Source organism: Pan troglodytes, chromosome 1 (genome assembly GCF_028858775.2).
Source record: "Pan troglodytes isolate AG18354 chromosome 1, NHGRI_mPanTro3-v2.0_pri, whole genome shotgun sequence".
NCBI classification, from domain to species: domain Eukaryota; kingdom Metazoa; phylum Chordata; class Mammalia; order Primates; family Hominidae; genus Pan; species Pan troglodytes.
The window spans coordinates 112,793,306-112,811,360 of NC_072398.2; the positions used below are offsets into that span (position 1 = coordinate 112,793,306).

At 38.0% G+C, this 18,055-nt stretch overlaps 2 pseudogenes; one reads left to right on the forward strand and one right to left on the reverse strand.

Annotated features, from left to right (window-relative positions):
- Positions 1 to 745: 745 nt before the first annotated feature.
- On the forward strand, positions 746 to 1,546 carry LOC748145 (CCR4-NOT transcription complex subunit 7-like; annotated as a pseudogene).
- An 11,728-nt stretch (positions 1,547 to 13,274) lies between these two features.
- Positions 13,275 to 13,864, reverse strand: LOC134807869 (tetraspanin-12-like; annotated as a pseudogene).
- Positions 13,865 to 18,055: the final 4,191 nt, after the last annotated feature.

Consider the following 18,055-nt stretch of genomic DNA (forward strand, 5'->3'; position numbering starts at 1 on the left):
AACTTGAAATTATATCAAGTATCTTATTTGGCCACAGTGAAATAAAACCAGAAATAAATAACAAGAGGAACTTGGAAAACTGTACAAGTACATGGAAATGAAACAACATGCTCCCAAATGACTGTGGAGTCAATGAAGAAATTAAGAAGTAAATCTAAAATATTCTTGAAACAAATGAAAACGAAAATACAACATACCAAAACCTGTGGGATACAGTAAAAGCAGTGCCTAGAGAGATGTTTATAGCAGTAAATGTCCACATCAAAAGAGTAAAACAATTTCAAATAAACAACCTAACAATGCACCTCAAGGATCCAGAAAAGCAAGAACAAATCAAACTCAAAATTAGTAAAAGGAAAGAAATAATAAAGATCAGAGCAGAACTAAATGAAATAGATATTAAAACAAAAAACAAAAAAAAACAAAGGACGGCGCAGCACGGTGCGGCGGCGCAGCTCCTGCTCGTCTTTCCCCCTTCCTGGGCGAGAGGTGCCTATGGCGCCTGATCGCCGCCGCCGCCGCTGCCGCCGCCGCTACCGCCACAGCCATCGCCGCTGGGCTGGGTGCTGTCTCTATGGCGAGGAGGAGGAGGTGGAGCGCGAGCTCAGTGACACAAGTACATAAATAAAGGAGAAAACATTTTATGAAACAAATCTTCAATCAAGTATAACATTCTGATGCTTGGCATCGAGACCCCCTTGTGCCCTCACTACGCCAGCAGCAACTGTAGCTCATAGCCCAAGAATTTGTGAAGTTTGGGCTTGCAACTTGGATGAAGAGATGAAGAAAATTCGTCAAGTTATCCGAAAATATCATTACGTTGCTATGGACACCGAGTTTCCAGGTGTGGTTGCAAGACCTATTAGAGAATTGAGGAGCAATCCTGACTATCAGTATCAACTATTGCGGTGTAATGTAGACTTCTTAAAGATAATTCAGCTAGGACTGACATTTATGAATGAGCAAGGTGAATACCCTCCAGGAACTTCAACTTGGCAGCTTAATTTTAAATTTAATTTGATGGAGGACATGCATGCCCAGCACTCTATAGAGCTACTAACAACATCTGATATCCAGTATAAAAAACATTAGGAGGAAGGAATTGAGACCCAGTACTTTGCTGAACTTATGACTTCGGGAGTGCTCCTCTGTGAAGGGGTCAAATGGTTGTCATTTCATAGCAGTTATGACTTTGGCTATTTAATTAAAATCCTGACCAACTCTAACTTGCCTGAAGAAGAACTTGACTTCTTTGAGATCCTTCGACTGTTTTTTCCTGTCATTTATGCTGTGAAGTAGCTCATGAAGAGCTGCAAAGGTGGTGGCAGAATAGGTAGAGCTGGAACGGATAGGACCACAGCATCAGGCAGGATCTGATTCATCGCTCACAGGAATGGCCTTTTCTAAAATGAGAGAAATGTTCTTTCAAGATCATATGGATGATGCCAAATATTGTGAACATTTGCATGGCCTTGGTTCTGGTTCCTCCTGTGTACAGAATGGCACAGGCAATGCATATGAAGAGAAAGCCAGCATGCAGTCATGACATGAAATAGTCCTTTTATTTTTATTTTATTTCGAGCTACACACATGCTTGTATATAGATTTTGTCTCTGGTTGAATCCCTTGAACAACAGACAGTACCTCCCCCCATCTTTCATGGCCCATTTTATTGTCTGCCTTTCAGTACTAAGTATGACCATTCCTATCTCAGATCTTAATAAAAAGAAACACGGTCAGGTTAAATTTGGCCTTAATTTAATATAATTTAATGGAGAAAGAGACATCATATTGAATATTTTGATAAACTTTACCTGCTCGAATTTGGTTTATTTTTCCCTTTTCGTAAATTAACTAGCACTGACTGTAATTTATTTCCCTGTCTCATATCTCTCCCTTCCATTCTGCAGGCGTTTTAGCTATTTGAGATTGTGAACCATCAGTTTTGCACTTTAGAGAGTGATTCTGACTCAAAACCTCTGTTTTATCAGAAATTTTGTTTTTTCTTTATCTTATCTGGAAAAATGACCATCTGCCAACTTTACACAGTATTTACTTGTTTTTGACCCACAGAATATAGCACATTCATTGTGCAAACTGTCAATTCAGCAAAACCAAAAAAAAGACAAGAAACTACTGAAGAGCTTAGTAACTGCTGTTTCTGTACGTAGCGTTTAATCTTCCAAGCACTTCTAGTGTCTGTCAGTTTCTAATTGGCATGTGTAGGCTGCTCTGTGACTGAAGAATTTTAAAACCAGCTTTACACCGTTCAGGAAAAATCCTTTGTGATTGGATGTTTAGTATCTGCCAGGAAACTGGTACTCAAGATGTTGAAGCTACTGTTATTTTATGATAGCACACTTCCCTTGATCTGCTTCTTTTATTCCATCACTGTTTACCCTTTATTTTATTTCATTTTGTAGCCATACTTATGATACTCTTGATTTGTTGGTTACACAAATCAATTTTATTAAAATCCAAAGATAACGAGCCTTTAGTTATATTTTGTACCAAATTAAATTAAAGACAAAAATTATGCTTTCATAGTTGCTACAAAGATAAATAATGAAGAAATTTGGTACAAAACAACAAAATATAACATATATATACATATTCATTTTTATGTATGTATATATATATATATATACAGCTAATAAAATTACCTGAGGAGTGTAATGCTTTGTTTTGTGTGTGTATATCTTTGCAATCTATTTTATATATATATTGACAAAAGAGACTGAAATATTTAGCCATGCAGAACATGTGACCAGACCAGAGCATTTGTAGGAAGACTTTTTGGTAATCATTAACTCTACCCTGAAATGATGGACTACAAGTTATAATGTGTGTTACCTACACTTCAATCAGTAATATTAGCAAATCTCCAAATGTTAGCCACATTGTTTGTCCCCCTTGTACATTCTTTATTCATGATACTACAGTGCTGTAACTGGGTAATCCTTTTTAAACAAAAGATTATTTACAGAACGGAAGGTATTATTTGTTTTTAGAGCTTTTGTAAATAAAGGCTTCAAAAATATTTTCTTATAAAAAAAGTAAAAAAATACAAAGGATTAATTAAATAAAAAATTTGTTTTTTGAAAAGAAAAAATTGATAAACCACTAGCTAGAGTAAGAGGAAAAAAAGAGAGAAGACTCAAATAAATAAAAGCAGGAAAAAAGGAAACATCACAACTGCTACCACAGAGATCCAAAGGACCATTAGAGACCATTATGAATAACTACACATTAACAAATTGGAAAACTTAGAGGAAATGGAGAAGTTGCTGGATACATACAATCTACCAAGATTGTATGAAGAAATAGAAAGAAATAAAATAGAAAACCTGAACAGACTAATAACATTTAATAATATTGAATCAGTAATAAAATTATCCCAACAATAACAAAAAAGCCCAGGAGCAGACGGCTTTGCTGCTGAGTTCTACCAAACTTATAAAGAAGAATTAACACCAATTATTCTCAAACTATTCCAAAAATCTGAAGAGTAGGGAATTCTTCCTAAGTCATTCCATGGGGCTACCATTACCCTGATACTGAAACCAGATAAGGACACAATAAAAAATAAAACTACAGGCCAATATCTTTGATGAACACAGATGCAAAAACCTTCAACAAAATACTAGCAAACTGAATCCAACAACACATCAAAAAGATAATATACCATGATCAAGTGGGATTTATCACAGAAATGCAAGGATGGTTCAATACACACAAATTTGTTGTGTGATACATCATATCAACAAATGAAGGACAAAAACCTTATGATCATCTCAATAAACACAGAAAAAGCATTTGATAAAATTTAACATCACTTCCTGATCAAAACTCTCAACAATTCAGGCATAGAAGGAACCTACCTGCTATGGTTTTGTTTTGTGTCTCTACCCAAATCTCATGCCAAATTGTAATTCCCAATGTTAGGAGAAGTACCTGGTGGGAGGTGATTGGATCATAGGTGTGAATTTCCCCTTTGCTGTTTTCATGATAGTGGGTGAGATCCAGTTGTTTAAAAGTGTATAGCACTTCCTTGTTCATTCTCTCCCTCTCCTGCTCTGCTGTGGTAAGACATGCTTGCTTTCCCTTCCAACATGGCTGTAAGTTTCCTGAGGCCACTCAGCCATCCTTCCTGTACAGCCTGCAGAACTGACTCAATTAAACCTCTTTTCTTCATAGATTACCCAGTCTCAGATAGTTCTTTATAGCAGTGTGAGAACAGAACGGACTAACACTACTTCAACATAATAAAGGCCATATATAACAAACCGATAGCTAATATCATACTGAATGGTGGGGCTGGGACTTAGGAGGCTAAGGTGGAAGAATTGCTTGAATCCAGGGGTTTGAGGCTGCAGTGAGCTATGATCACATCACTGCCCTCTATCCTGGGTGACAGAGCAAATGAGATCTTGTCTCCAAAAAGAAGAAGAAAAAGATACAAAATATCCAACAGATATATGAAAATATGCCCAACAACAGTAATCATCAGGGAAATGCAAATCAAAACCACAATGAGATATTATTTCACCCCAGTTAGAATGGTTATTATTACAAAGACAAAAAGAATAACAAATGCTCATGAGGATGAGGAAAAAATGGAACTCTCATACACTGTTAATAGGAATGTAACTTGGTATAGCCATAATGGAAAAAATATAGAGGTTTCCTAAAAAACTAAAAATGAACTACCCTATGATCCAGCAATTCCACTACCGGGTATTTATCTAAAGGAAAGGAAGTCAGTGTATCAAAGGAATACCTGCACACACATGTTTATTTCAGCACGGTTCACAAGAGCTAAGATAGAGAATCAGTGTAAGTGTCCATCAATAGATAAATGGATAATGTGATATATACATAATAAAATACTATTCATCCATGATAAAAGGATGAAATCCTGTCATTTGTGACATGGACAGAACTAAAGATCTTTATGTTAAGAGAAATAAGAACAGAAAGACAGACATTGTATGTACTCACTCATATGTGGGAGCTAAAAAAAGTTGATCTCATGGAGATAGAGAGTAGAATGATGGTTTCCAAAGGCTGGAAAAGGTGGTAGGGAGATGAAGAGAGGTTGTTTAGGGGATACAAACATACAGTCAGATACAAGTAATAAATTATTAGTTCTTAGTACCACAAAACGATGACTATAGTTAACAATAGTTTGTTTTATATTTCAAAATAGGGAGGAGAGGCTGGGCACGGTGGCTCATGCTTGTAATCCCAGCACTTTGGGATGCCAAGGCAGGGGGATAACCCGAGGTCAGGAATTCAAGACCAGCCTGGCCAACACTAAAAATATAAAAATTAGCCAGGCATCATTGTGCATGCCTGGAATCACAGCTATTCGGGAGGCTGAGGCCAAGAATCGCTTGAACCCAGGTGGTGGAGGTTGCAGTGAGCTGAGATGGTGCCACTGCACTCTAGCCTGGGTAACAGATCAAGACTTTTCTAAAAATAATAATAATAATAATAATAGGGAGAAGATTTGAAATGTTCTCAAGATGAATGATAAATGTTTGAGATGATGGATAGTCTAAATACTTTAATTTGATCATTACACATTTATGCATATCTCAAAATATCACATGTACTCCATAAATATGTATAATTTTTATATATCAGTAAAAAAGAATGTTATCAGTATAGTTTACACTTTTTAAATTTTAATAAAAGTTCCTTTAAACAAACAAAAGTGTTTTCTTCCATAGCAGTAAAAATGATTCCTGTCTATAACTATGTAAATGGATTTTGCCCCACAGAGACTAGAAATCACTGGAGGTCAAATCTTGATTTAAACTGATTTTAATATCTTACCAGTTTCCTCATTATTTAAAGAGTTATATAAAGTGTTGATACATGTTTATTTTAAATTTCCATGAGAGTCATGAATTTGCCATTCTGAGACTATCTTAGCACTTTTGGAGATCATCCACTAAGCTGCTCCAGTGACTCTCCTGAAGGAGTCAGGTGAATTGCACTGCATGAGACATGCACCCCATGAGCTGCCTAAGTCCAGGCACATCTTTTGTTAGTTCTCAGAGTGGCTTCCAAGTGGCAATGGAACCTCAACTTCTTTGCTGAGTGAACTTTTAATATCAGCAGAAATTATGTTTTATTGTATGTCAGCTTAAACATAATTTTGAAGGTCTTAGAAAACATAAAACATAGAACTAATATTAAAGTGAGCTAATAAAAGGAAAATATTGGATACAAGCATTGAGTACTAAGAATAATTTTAATTTATTTTCTTTTGCTTCTTATTTTCATATGCAATAGAGCAGCTATATCTTTCAGTCATTTTTGCCACTTTAAGAAAGTATAAAAGGATTGGGTGGCTGTAGAAAGTTGTGCTTTGTGTATTCAAGATCTTTGATGATCTGCTAAAATGCTTGTATATGACAGAAGTCAATTACCTATTCCCAATTTTCTGCAAAACAGAAATTAATTACTTTGATTAAAAGTAATAATAATATAGGTGGCTAAAACTATATCAGAACAATAGTAACAAGGCAAATAACCTGTATGTTTATTTTTCAAATGAAAAGAAATAGTCCTAAAGTAACAGTTTCTTCCAGTTAGAGGAAGAAAGAGCATAATGAAGGACAAAGCTCAAGCAGAATGAATTGCATTTGCCTTGGTTTAAAGCATCTGAGTCTGAAAAGAAATTATGAAAAGAAATTATCTACTAAAATTTTGGCAAACTTTGGTCAGTTTTGATGGACCTGCTTTCTGGGTTTATTGATTAATGACTTCATTTACAACGTGAAAGGTTATTAATTATCATCTCTTCAATCTGCCTACAGATAAAAAATTCCATGTCTTAGAATAATTTCCTGTGTTTTGTTGACTTTATGATTATTAAAAAAACAGAAGTACTAAGTTTCTGTGGAGCTGTATTATTTTCTTCGTTTTATTTTTTAATATTTTATTATAATTAGGTTAAGTTGCTAAATGTTGCTCCTCAGTCACGCAAGACCCTCTCTACATCAAGTGATCAGTTCTGTTCCTACGACCTTCTTGAATTTGCTCTCCCAAGATCAGGCCCTACATTTAGGACAAATAAAAAGTAATATTTTCAGAATATTATTTATACCTAGAACTATTATTAAGATAACCCCAAGAGCCCATGGAAAATAGCCATAATTTTTTATTTTACCTTATAACTAGGAGAGATGTTAGAGATAATTAGGTTTGCTTGGCATGCTTCGTATTTCTTAACCAGCTCAGCATTTATTGTAAGAGCTGCAGAGGAGGCTGGGTGCAGTGGCTCACACCTGTAATCCCAGCACTTTGGGAGACTGAGGCAGGTGGATCACCTGAGGTCAGGAGTTCGACCACCCTGGCCAACACAATGAAACCCCCTCTCTACTAAAAATACAAAAATTAGCCAGGCGAGGTGGTGGATGCCTGTAGTCCCAGCTACTCTGGAGGCTGAGGCAGGAAAATCTTTTGAACCTGGAAGGTGGAGGTTGCAGTGGGCCACCGAGATCATGCCAGCCTGGGCAACAGAGCAGGACTCTGTCTCAAAAAAAAAAAAAAAAGTCGGGTGCAGTGGCTCATGCTTGTAATCCTAGCACTTTGGGAGGCCAAGGCAGGCAAATCACCTGAGGTCAGGAGTTCGAGACAAGCCTGGCCAACATGGTGAAACCCCATCTCTGCCAAAAATACAAAAAATTAGCCAGGTGTGGTGACTCATGCCTGTAATCCCAGCTACGTGGGAGGCTGAGGCAGAAGAATCACTTGAACCCAGGAGGCAGAGGTTGCAGTGAGCCAAGATTGTGCCACTGCACTCCAGCCTGGGCGACAGTGCAAGACTCCATCTTAAAAAAATAAAAAATAAAAAATAAAAAAAAACTGCAGAGGAGGAATTATTAAATCATAGAAAACACTTAGCCCTCCTGGAATTAAGTTTGAATGGGTGAAATATTGTTAATATAAATATTTCAAAAACAATATGCTTTATGTGAAGGCCCTGGAGATTTTTCAGTGTGTTCACTATCCATAATATGTTTTTATCCTCAAGGAAAAATATTGATCAAATGTATACAAAATAGTTATAGGCCAGGCATGGGACTCACACCTGTAATCCCAGCACTTTGGGAGGCCAAGGCAAGAGGACTGCTTGAGTCCAGGAATTGAAGAACAGCCTGGGCAATATGGTGAGACACTGTCTCTACAAAAAAATAATAATTAGCCAGGCATGGTGGCTCGTGCCTGTTGCCCCAGCTACTCAGGAGACTGAGGTAGGAAGATTGCTTGAGTACAGGAGGTTGAGATCACAGTGAGCTGGGATCATGCCACTCCACTTCAACCTGGGTGACAGAGTGAGACCCTGTCTCAAAAAAAAAAAGTTCTGTATTATACCCCAATGGGGAATTTTACTTTCCTACCTTATGATATAATTGGCCTCATCCTTCTAGTATTTCTCATCTACAAATAATTTTTGTTTTACTCTGATTCTTGCCAAACAGCTAAAAAGCTTTTAGAGGCTGTGTTTTCAACTAAGGAAAGTTTCAGAACCCCATGGAAAGTTTTGCATCAATAATTTTCAACTATTGATATTTGATATGGTTTAGCTCTGTGTCCCCACCCAAATCTCATCTTGTAGCTCCCATAATTCCCACCTGTTGTGGGAGGGACTCAGTGAGAGATAATTGAATCATAGGGGTAGGACTTTCCTGTGGTGTTCTCATTATAGTGAATAAGTCTCACGAGATCTGATGGTTTTAAAAACAGGAGTTTCTGTGCACAAGCTCTCTCTCTTTGCCTGCCACCATCCATGTGAGATTTGACTTGCTCCTCCTTGCCTTCCTCAATGATTGTGAGGCCTCCCCAACCATGTGGAACTGTAAGCCCATTAAACCTCTTTCTCTTTCCAGTCTTGGATATGTCTTTATCAGCAGCATGAAAATGGACTAATACAGTAAATTGGTACCAGGAGTGGGGTGGTGATGAAAAGATACCTGAAAATGTGGAAGCGACTTTGGAACTGGGTAACAGGCGGAGGCTGGAAGTTTGGAGGGCTCAGAAGAAGACAGAAAAGTGTGGGAAAGTTTGGAACTTACTAGAGACTTGTTGAATGGCTTTGTCAAAAATGCTAATAGTGATATGAACAATAAGGTCTAGGCTGAGGAGGTCTCAGATGGCGATGAGGAACTTGTTGGGAACTGGAGTAAAGGTGACTTTTGCTATGTTTTAGCAAACAGACTGATGGCATTTTGCCCCTGCCCTAGAGATTTGTGAAACTTTGAACTTGAGAGAGACAATTTCGGGTATCTGGCAGAATAAATTTCTAAGGAGCATTCAAGAGGTGACTTTGGGTGTTGTTAAAAACATTCAGTTTTATAAGGGAAGCAGAGCATTAAAGTTAGGAAAGTTCACAGCCTGATGATGCAATAGAAAAGAAAGACCCATTTTTTGAAGAGAAATTCAAGCCCACTGCATAAATTTGCATAAGGAACGAGTTAATTAATGAATGTTAACCCCCAAGCAATGGGGAAAATGTCTCCAGGCATTCAGAGGTCTTCACAGCAGGCCCTCCCATCACAGGCTTGGAGGCCTAGGAGAAAAAGATGGTTTCCCAGGCCGGGCCCAGGGTCCCTCTGTTGTATGCAGTCTAGGGACTTGATCTGCATTGCAGCCACTCCAGCTGTGACTAAAAGGGGCCAAGGTACAGCTCGGGCTGTTGCTTCAGAGAGTGGGAGCCCCAAACCATAGCAGCTTCCATGTGGTGGTGAGCCTGCAAGGGCACAGAAGTCAATAATTGAGGTTTGGGAACCTCCATCGAGATTTCAGAGGATGTATGGAAATGCCTGGATGCCCAGGCAAAAGTTTGCTGCAGTGGTGGGGCCCTCATGGAGAACGTCTGCTAGAGCAGTATGGGAGGGAAATGTGGGGTCAGAGCCCTCAAGCAGAGTCCCTACTGGGGTACCACCCAGTGGAGTTGCGAGAAGAGGGCCACGGTCACCCAGATCCCAGAATGGTAGATCCACTGACAGTTTGCACTGTGCACCTGGAAAAGCCGCAGACACTCAATGCTGGCCCATGAAAGCAGCCAGGAGAGGGGCTATAACCTGCAAAGTCACATGGTCGAAGTTGCCCAAGACCATGGGAACCCACCACTTGCATCAGCATGGCCTGGATATGAGACACGGAGTCAAAGGAGATCACTTTGATACTTTAAGACTTGACTGCTGGGTTGGTTTTTGGACTTGCGTGGGGCCTGTAGCCCCTTTGTTTTGACTAATTCCTCTCATTTGGAATGGCTGTATTTACCCAATGCCTGTACCCCCATTGTACCTAGGAAGTAACTAACTTGCTTTTGATTTTACAGGCTCTTAGGTGGAAGGGACTTGCATTGTCTCAGATGAGACTTTGGACTGTGGACTTTTGAGTTAATGCTGGAATGTGTTAAGACTTTGGGGCACTGCTGAGAAGGCATGATTGGTTTTGAAATGTGAGGACATGAGATTTGAGAGGGGCTGGGGCAGAATGATATGGTTTGACTCTGTGTCCCCACCGAAATCTCATCTTGTAGCTCCCATAATTCCCACATATTGTGAGAGGGGCCTGGTAGGAGATAACTGAATCATAGAGTTGGCACTTTCCTGTGCTGTTCTCATAATAGTGAGTAAGTCTCATGAGATCTGATGGTTTAAAAAATGAGAGTTTCTGTGCACAAGCTCTCTTCTCTTATCTGTCACCATATGAGATGTGCCTTTCACCTTCTGCCGTGATTGCGTGGCCTCCTCAGCCACATGGATGGAACTGTGAGTCCATTAAACCTCCTTCTTCTTTAAATTGACCAGTCTTGGATATGTCTTTATCAGCAGTATGAAAACAGAGTAATACAATATTTCAAATAATAGATTCTTGAATACATAATTCCAAGATTACACAGCTCAGAGAACCTCAGACTGTACCAGTGGGCTAAGCAGGATTTCCATGTCTAGTTTTACTCAGGAAGCAAACAGCTTTATGAAGGCAAACTACTAGTGATAGAAAACCCAGTAGCAAAGAATTAATTACATTATTACGTTAAGTCTCCTTTTCTCCAGGTTTTTTATCTTTACTGAATTTTTTATTTCGTTTTTGGCCAAAGAAACTTTTTGGTCAAAAGGTTATTCTCTACTGGTAGCAGCAATAATTGAGAATTTGGTTTTATGCACTCACAATTTGGGTTATTTTTCTAGATACATGACAGACATCTATTCTCTTTTGAGAGAGATGACAAATAATCCCATTTGACACCCCTTTTCCTTTACTTGTCCACATTTATCTCAAATCAACTAAGTATTTGGTGCACACTGAGAAGAAAAAGAGATTTTTTATATCTGTAATTGTGATGTTTTTGTTTTTGTGTCTATTTTTTATTACTCTCTAGAAAGCATTTATTAACATTTACTTTAATTTTCTTTCTGTATTCTGGAAAATAAATATAATACACAAAATGCAATAAAATGCTCTCTTCCCATTTCAAATAAATATAATTTGCTCTTGCAAAACATGTAATAATCTGTGTAATTCACTACAGTATATGTGTTAGTCCGTTTTCACACTGCTATAAAAAAATACCTGAGACTGGGTAATGTATGAAGAAAAGAGGTTTAATTGACTCAGTTTCACAGGCTTAACAGGAAGCATGGCTGGAAGGCCTCAGGAAACTTACAATCATGGCAGCAGGAAAAGGGGAAGCAAGGATGTCTTACCATGGCAGAGCAGGAGAGATAGAGTGTGTGAGGGTGTAAGTGCTACACACTTTCAAAAAAAATCAGATGTCGTGAGAATTCACTCACTATCACAAGAACAAAAGGGAAGTCCACCCCCATGATTCAAAACCTCCCAGCAGGCTATTCCTCCAACACGTGGGGATTACAACTTGACATGAGATCTGGGTGGGGGCATAGAGCCAAACCATATCAATTTACTATCAGGAAAATAAGGATAATCCCTAGTTAAATTGTCACTTATTTTAATGACTGCCACAAGCATCTTACTCTGGAGAAAAAGAACACCATTGTCTGTGGGATTATATTGACTTGGAGACTGTTGCTTCTTGTTTGGAGAAGGCAAAGATAAACTCTTTTAAAAAGCATTTAGTGTCCACCAGGCACAGGGGTTCATATCTGTAATCACAGCTCTTTGGGAAGCCAAGATGGGAGGATCTCTTGAGGCCAGGAGTTTGAGATTACAGTGAGCTCTGATTATGCCACTGCAGTCTACCTGAGTGACAGAGGGAGACTCTGTCTTTAAAAATATATAATAAATTTAAAATATGTGTGTGTGTGTGTGTTTAGTGTCAAAAAGTATCTTAGTTTGGGAGAAAAATAGCATCCAGGTCTTTGCTAAATCAACTAAATTGTTTTGTAACTTTCCTGTTAATACTTCCTAGAGACCAGACCACATTCTGAATAATGATTCCTGTGTATCACACTGATAATTTTCAAATTAGTGGTTAAGTATTTGAATTCACAGTTATGTATATGCTATTATATAAACCCAAAACAGAATTTTAAAGCTCCATTAACAGGAAAGGCTAAAAATAATGGTGCTATACAGGACAAATTTATCTTTTTTACAATTGTTATTATTAACATTATAAAAACTGAAATCTATTGAATTATAAAGACTTAACACAGGCTTATAAATGCTTGTGTCCATGATCACTTTAAGACAATGTGTTAGTTTGCTCTTACAAGTGGTAAGAATATTTTACTAACCAGCAAAAATTACATGTAGGTATTCACATTCACCAATCTTAAAAATTTTCTTTTGTGTAATCTATTCACACTCAAAAGAATATATCGCCAAGGAATAAAAGTCATTATTACTGTTTGTTTTCTTATGTTAGCAGTTGATTGGTACTTTATATACTACCTGGTAGAAGTAAACTAACATTTACTGTAGTTCCAGTCCCGCCATATGTGGCTCATTTACATGGATGAGAAATGCTGATCAAACCATGCCACCTCAAAACGTACTGTGTTCAGTAAAAAATCTTACACAGGCTATAAAGTGGGTATTAAATCTGTCCTCAGTATTATAAAGGACATCAATTAGTGTCCAGCTGGTGACATAATATGATAACTTTTCTCTTCATTTATAAGGGTAGAAAATTATATGCCCAGGCATTCCTTTATAGCAACATGTTTATTTCTACAAATTTCTGTAACAGTTAAGTGTGTACTCAAAAATTCACAAGTCCAATAAAATAAGTTTGTGGTTTCCTTCTTTGACATTCTTAATATTTACTCCATTTCAAAGGGTGTATTAAAGTTGTTTGCCAAGGATGTATGTTCAAAGATCCTTGACAGGCTTGGTATGGACAGTTCTACTGAGTGACATGAGTTGCTGAGAGGTGCTTCAGGGATGTCATTTGGTCTATCTCAGGCTCCCTTCTCTCATAATACAGAGCCCAGAGTTAAGCAGTGGTGAGAATCATGGCCAGGTTTGTGTCACTTTAATGGAAATTCCCAGAAAACTTAGCACTTGTGATTGTTTGGTTCCTTTCAAAAGGAAACATTTTTGTTCCCACAGTCCTCTTGATAAAGGTCACTAAGATCTTCCTGGTGGGAATTCTCTAGCATAGCAGGATTCTGGGGGCTAGTCCGTCCCTGTCATTTCCAACCAGTCACTGAAACATACTACTTCACAACACTTAAACGCCCACCGAAAACTTTCCAACCATGAGTAAGCCACTGGTATCCAGGTAAGTCATATTTGCCATTCTGGCTTTCAAAGTGACTACATCTAACCACTGTACTGGAACCACACACTTCTGTTCATATGTCCAAATGCCACTAGCCTCAGCCTCCTGGGTAGCTGGGACTATAGGCATGTGCCACCAAACACAGCTAATTTTTTTCATATTTTTGGTAGAGATGGGATTTCACCATGTTGGCCAGGATGGTCTTGATCTCTTGACCTCGTGATCCACCCACCTCGGCCTCCCAAAGTGCTGGGATTACAGGCCTGAACCACCACACCCAGCCTGAAATAATTAGATTTATTTGATGTCCGTCTACTATAACAGTTACATGGGAAGAGTTGTCAAATCAGAAAAGACACCCAATCTGCCCTAGGCTAAATTTGCATAGGTAAATGCATAGGTAAATTATATGCAAATACATACATTTGCATAGGTAAAGTGATGTTTGTATAAATATTCCAGGAATTATATATTTTACAAGAACTTCCTGGATATTTCTCAATATTCCTTGCTACTGTAATAGAATTTTTTTCTTTTTTTTATTATTATTATACTTTAAGTTCTAGGGTACATGTGCAGAACGTGCAGGTTTGTTACATAGGTATACATGTGCCATGTTGGTTTGCTGTACCCATCAACTCGTCATTTATATTACGTATTTCTAATGCTATCTCTCCCCCAGCCCCCCACCCCATGATAGGCCCCAGTGTGTGACATTCCCCTCCCTGTGTCCATGTGTTCTCATTGCTCAACTCCCACTTATGAGTGAGAACATGTGGTGTTTGGTTTTCTGTCCTTGTGATATTTTACTGAGTATGATGGTTTCCACCTTCATCCATGTCCCTACAAAGGACATGAACTCATCCTTTTTTATGGCTGCATAGTATTCCATGGTGTATATGTGCCACATTTTCTTTATCCAGTCTATTATTGAAGGACATTTGGGTTGGTTCCAAGTCTTTGCTATTGTGAATAGTGCCACAATAAACATACATGTGCATGTGTCTTTATAGTAGCATGATTTATAATCCTTTGGGTATACTCAGTAATGGCATTGCTGGGTCAAACGTATTTCTATTTCTAGATCCTTGAGGAATTCCCACACTGTCTTCCACAATGGTTGAACTAATTTACACTCCCACCAACAGTGTAAAAGCATTCCTATTTCTCCACATCCTCTCCAGTATCTGTTGTTTCCTAACTTTTTAATGATCGCCATTCTAACTGGCATGAGATGGTATCTCACTGTGGTTTTGATTTGCATTTCTCTGATGGCCAGTGATGATGAGCATTTTTTGATATGTCTGTTGGCTGCATAAATGTCTTCTTTTGAGAAGTGTCTGTTCATATCCTTTGCCCACTTTTTGATGGGTTTGTTTATTTTTATCTTGTAAATTTGTTTAAGTTCTTTGTAGATTCTGGATATTAGCCCTTTGTCAGATGAGAAGATTGCAAAAATTTTCTCCCATTCTGTAGGTTGCCTGTTCACTCTAATGATAGTTTCTTTTGCTCTGCAGAAGCTCTTTAATTAGATCCCATTTGTGAATTTTGGCTTTTGTTGCCATTGCTTTTGGTATTTTAGTCATGAAGTCTTTGCCCATGCCTATGTCCTGAATGGTATTGCCTAGGTTTTCTTCTAGGGTTTTTATGGTTTTAGGTCTTACATTTAAGTATTTAATCCATCTTGAATTAATTTTTGTATAAGGCATAAGGAAAGGATCCAGTTTCAGGTTTCTACATATGACTAGCCAGTTTTCCCAGCACCATTTATTAAATAGGGAATCTTTTCCCCATTGCTTGTTTTTGTCAGGTTTGTCAAAGATCAGATGGTTGTAGATGTCTGGTGTTATTTCTGAGGCCTCTGTTCTGTTCCATTGGTCTATCTCTCTCTGTTTTGGTACCAGTACCATGCTGTTTTGGTTACTGTAGCCTTGTAGTATAGTTCAAAGTCAGATAGTGTGATGCCTCCAGCTTTGTTCTTTTTGCTTAGGATTGTCTTGGCTATGTGGGCTCTTTTTTGGTTCTATATGAAATTTAAAGTAGTTTTTTCCAAATCTGTGAAGAAAGTCAGTGGTAGCTTGATGGGGATAGCATTGAATCTATAAATTACCGTGGGCAGTATGGCCATTTTCATGATATTGATTCTTCCTATCCATGAGCATGGAATGTTCTTCTGTTTGTTTGTGTCCTCTCTTATTTCGTTGAGCAGTGGTTTGTAGTTCTCCTTGAAAAGGTCCTTCACATCCCCTGTAATTTGGATTCCTAGGTATTTTATTCTCTTTGTAGTAAGTGTGAATGGGAGTTCACTCATGTTTTGGCTCTCTGTCTGTTTTTAGTGTATAGGAATTCTTGTGACTTTTGCACATTGATTTTCTATCCTGAGACTTTGCTGAAGTTGCTTATCAGCTTAAGGAGATTTTGGCTGAGATGATGGGGTTTTCTAAATATACAATCATGTCACCTGCAAACAAAGACAATTTGACTTTCTCTTTTCCTAATTGAATACCTCTTATTGCTTTTTCTTGCCTGATTGCCCTGGCCAGAACTTCCAATACTATGTTGAATAGGAGCAGTGAGAGAGGGCATCCTTGTCTTGTGCTGGTTTTCAAAGGGAATGCTTCCAGTTTTTGCCAATTTGGTATGATACTGGCTGTGGGTTTGTCATAAATAGCTCTTATTATTTTGAGATACGTTCCATCAATACCTAGTTTATTGAGAGTTTTTAGTGTGAAAGGCTGTTGAACTTTCTCAAAGGGCTTTTCTGCATCTATTGAGATAATGATGTGTTTTTGACATTGGTTCTGTTTATGTGATGGATTACGTTTATTGATTTGCGAATGTTGAACCAGCCCTGCATCCCAGGGATGAAGAAAACTTGATCACAGTGGACAAACTTTTTGATGTGCTGCTGGATTCAGTTTGCCAGTATTTTATTGAGGATTTTAGCATCAATATTCATCAGACATATTGGCCTAAAATTATCTTTTCCGGTTGTGTTTCTGCCAGGCTTTGATATCAGGATGATTCTAGCCTCATAAAATGAGTTAGGGAGGATTCTCTCCTTTTCTATTGATTGGAGTAGTTTCAGAAGGAATGGTACCAGCTCCTCTTCATACCTCGGACAGAATTCGGCTATGAATCCATCTGGTCCTGGACTTTTTTGGTTGGTAGGCTATTAATTATTGGATCAATTTCAGAACCTGTTATTGGTCTATTCAGAGATTCAACTTCTCCCTGGTTTAGTCTTGGGAGGGTGTATGTGTCCAGGAATTTTTCCATTTCTTCTAGATTTTCTAGTTTATTTGCATAGAGGTGTTAATAGTATTCTCTGATGGTAGTTTGTATTTCTGTGGGATCGGTGGTGACATCCCCTTTATCATTTTTTATTGCATCTATTTGATTCTTCTCTCTTTTCTTCTTTATTAGTCTTGCTAGCAGTCTATCTATTTTGTTGATCTTTTCCAAAAACCAGCTCCTGGATTCACTGATTTTTTTGAAGAGTTTTTTTGTGTCTCTATCTCCTTCAAGTTCTTCTCTGATCTTAGTTATTTCTTGTCTTCTGCTAGCTTTTGAATTCGTCTGCTCTTGCTTCTCTAGCTCTTTTAATTGTGATGTCAGGGTGTCAACTTTAGATCTTTCCTCCTTTCTATAGAGGGCATTTAGTGCTATAAATTTCCCTCTACACACTGCTTTAAGTGTGTTCCAGAGATTCTGGTACTTTGTGTCTTTCTTCTCATTGGTTTCAAAGAACATCTTTATTTCTGCCTTAATTTCATTATTTACCTAGTAATCATTCAGGAGCAGGTTGTTCAGTTTCCATGTAGTTGTGTGGTTTTGAGTGAGTTTCTTAATCCTGAGTTCTAATTTGATTGCACTGTGGTCTGAGAGACAGTTTATTGTGATTTCGGTGCTTTTACATTTGCTGAGGAGTGTTTTACTTCCAATTATGTGGTCAGTTTTATAGTAAGTGTGATGTGGTGCTGAGAAGAATGTATATTTTGTTAATTTGGGGTGGAGAGTTCCGTAGATGTCTATTAGGTCTGCTTGGTCCAGAGCTGAGTTCAAGTCCTGGATATCCTTGTTAATTTTCTGTCTCATTGATCTGCCTAATATTGACAGTGGGGTGTTAAAGTCTCTCATTATTATTGTGTGGGAGTGTAAGTCTCTTTGTAGGTCTCTAAGAACTTGCTTTATGAATCAGGGTGCTCCTGTATTGGGTGCATATATGTTTACAATAGTTAGCTCTTCTTGTTTCACTGATCCCTTTAACATTATTTAACGGCTTTCTTTGTCTCTTTTGATTTTTGTTGGTTTAAAGTC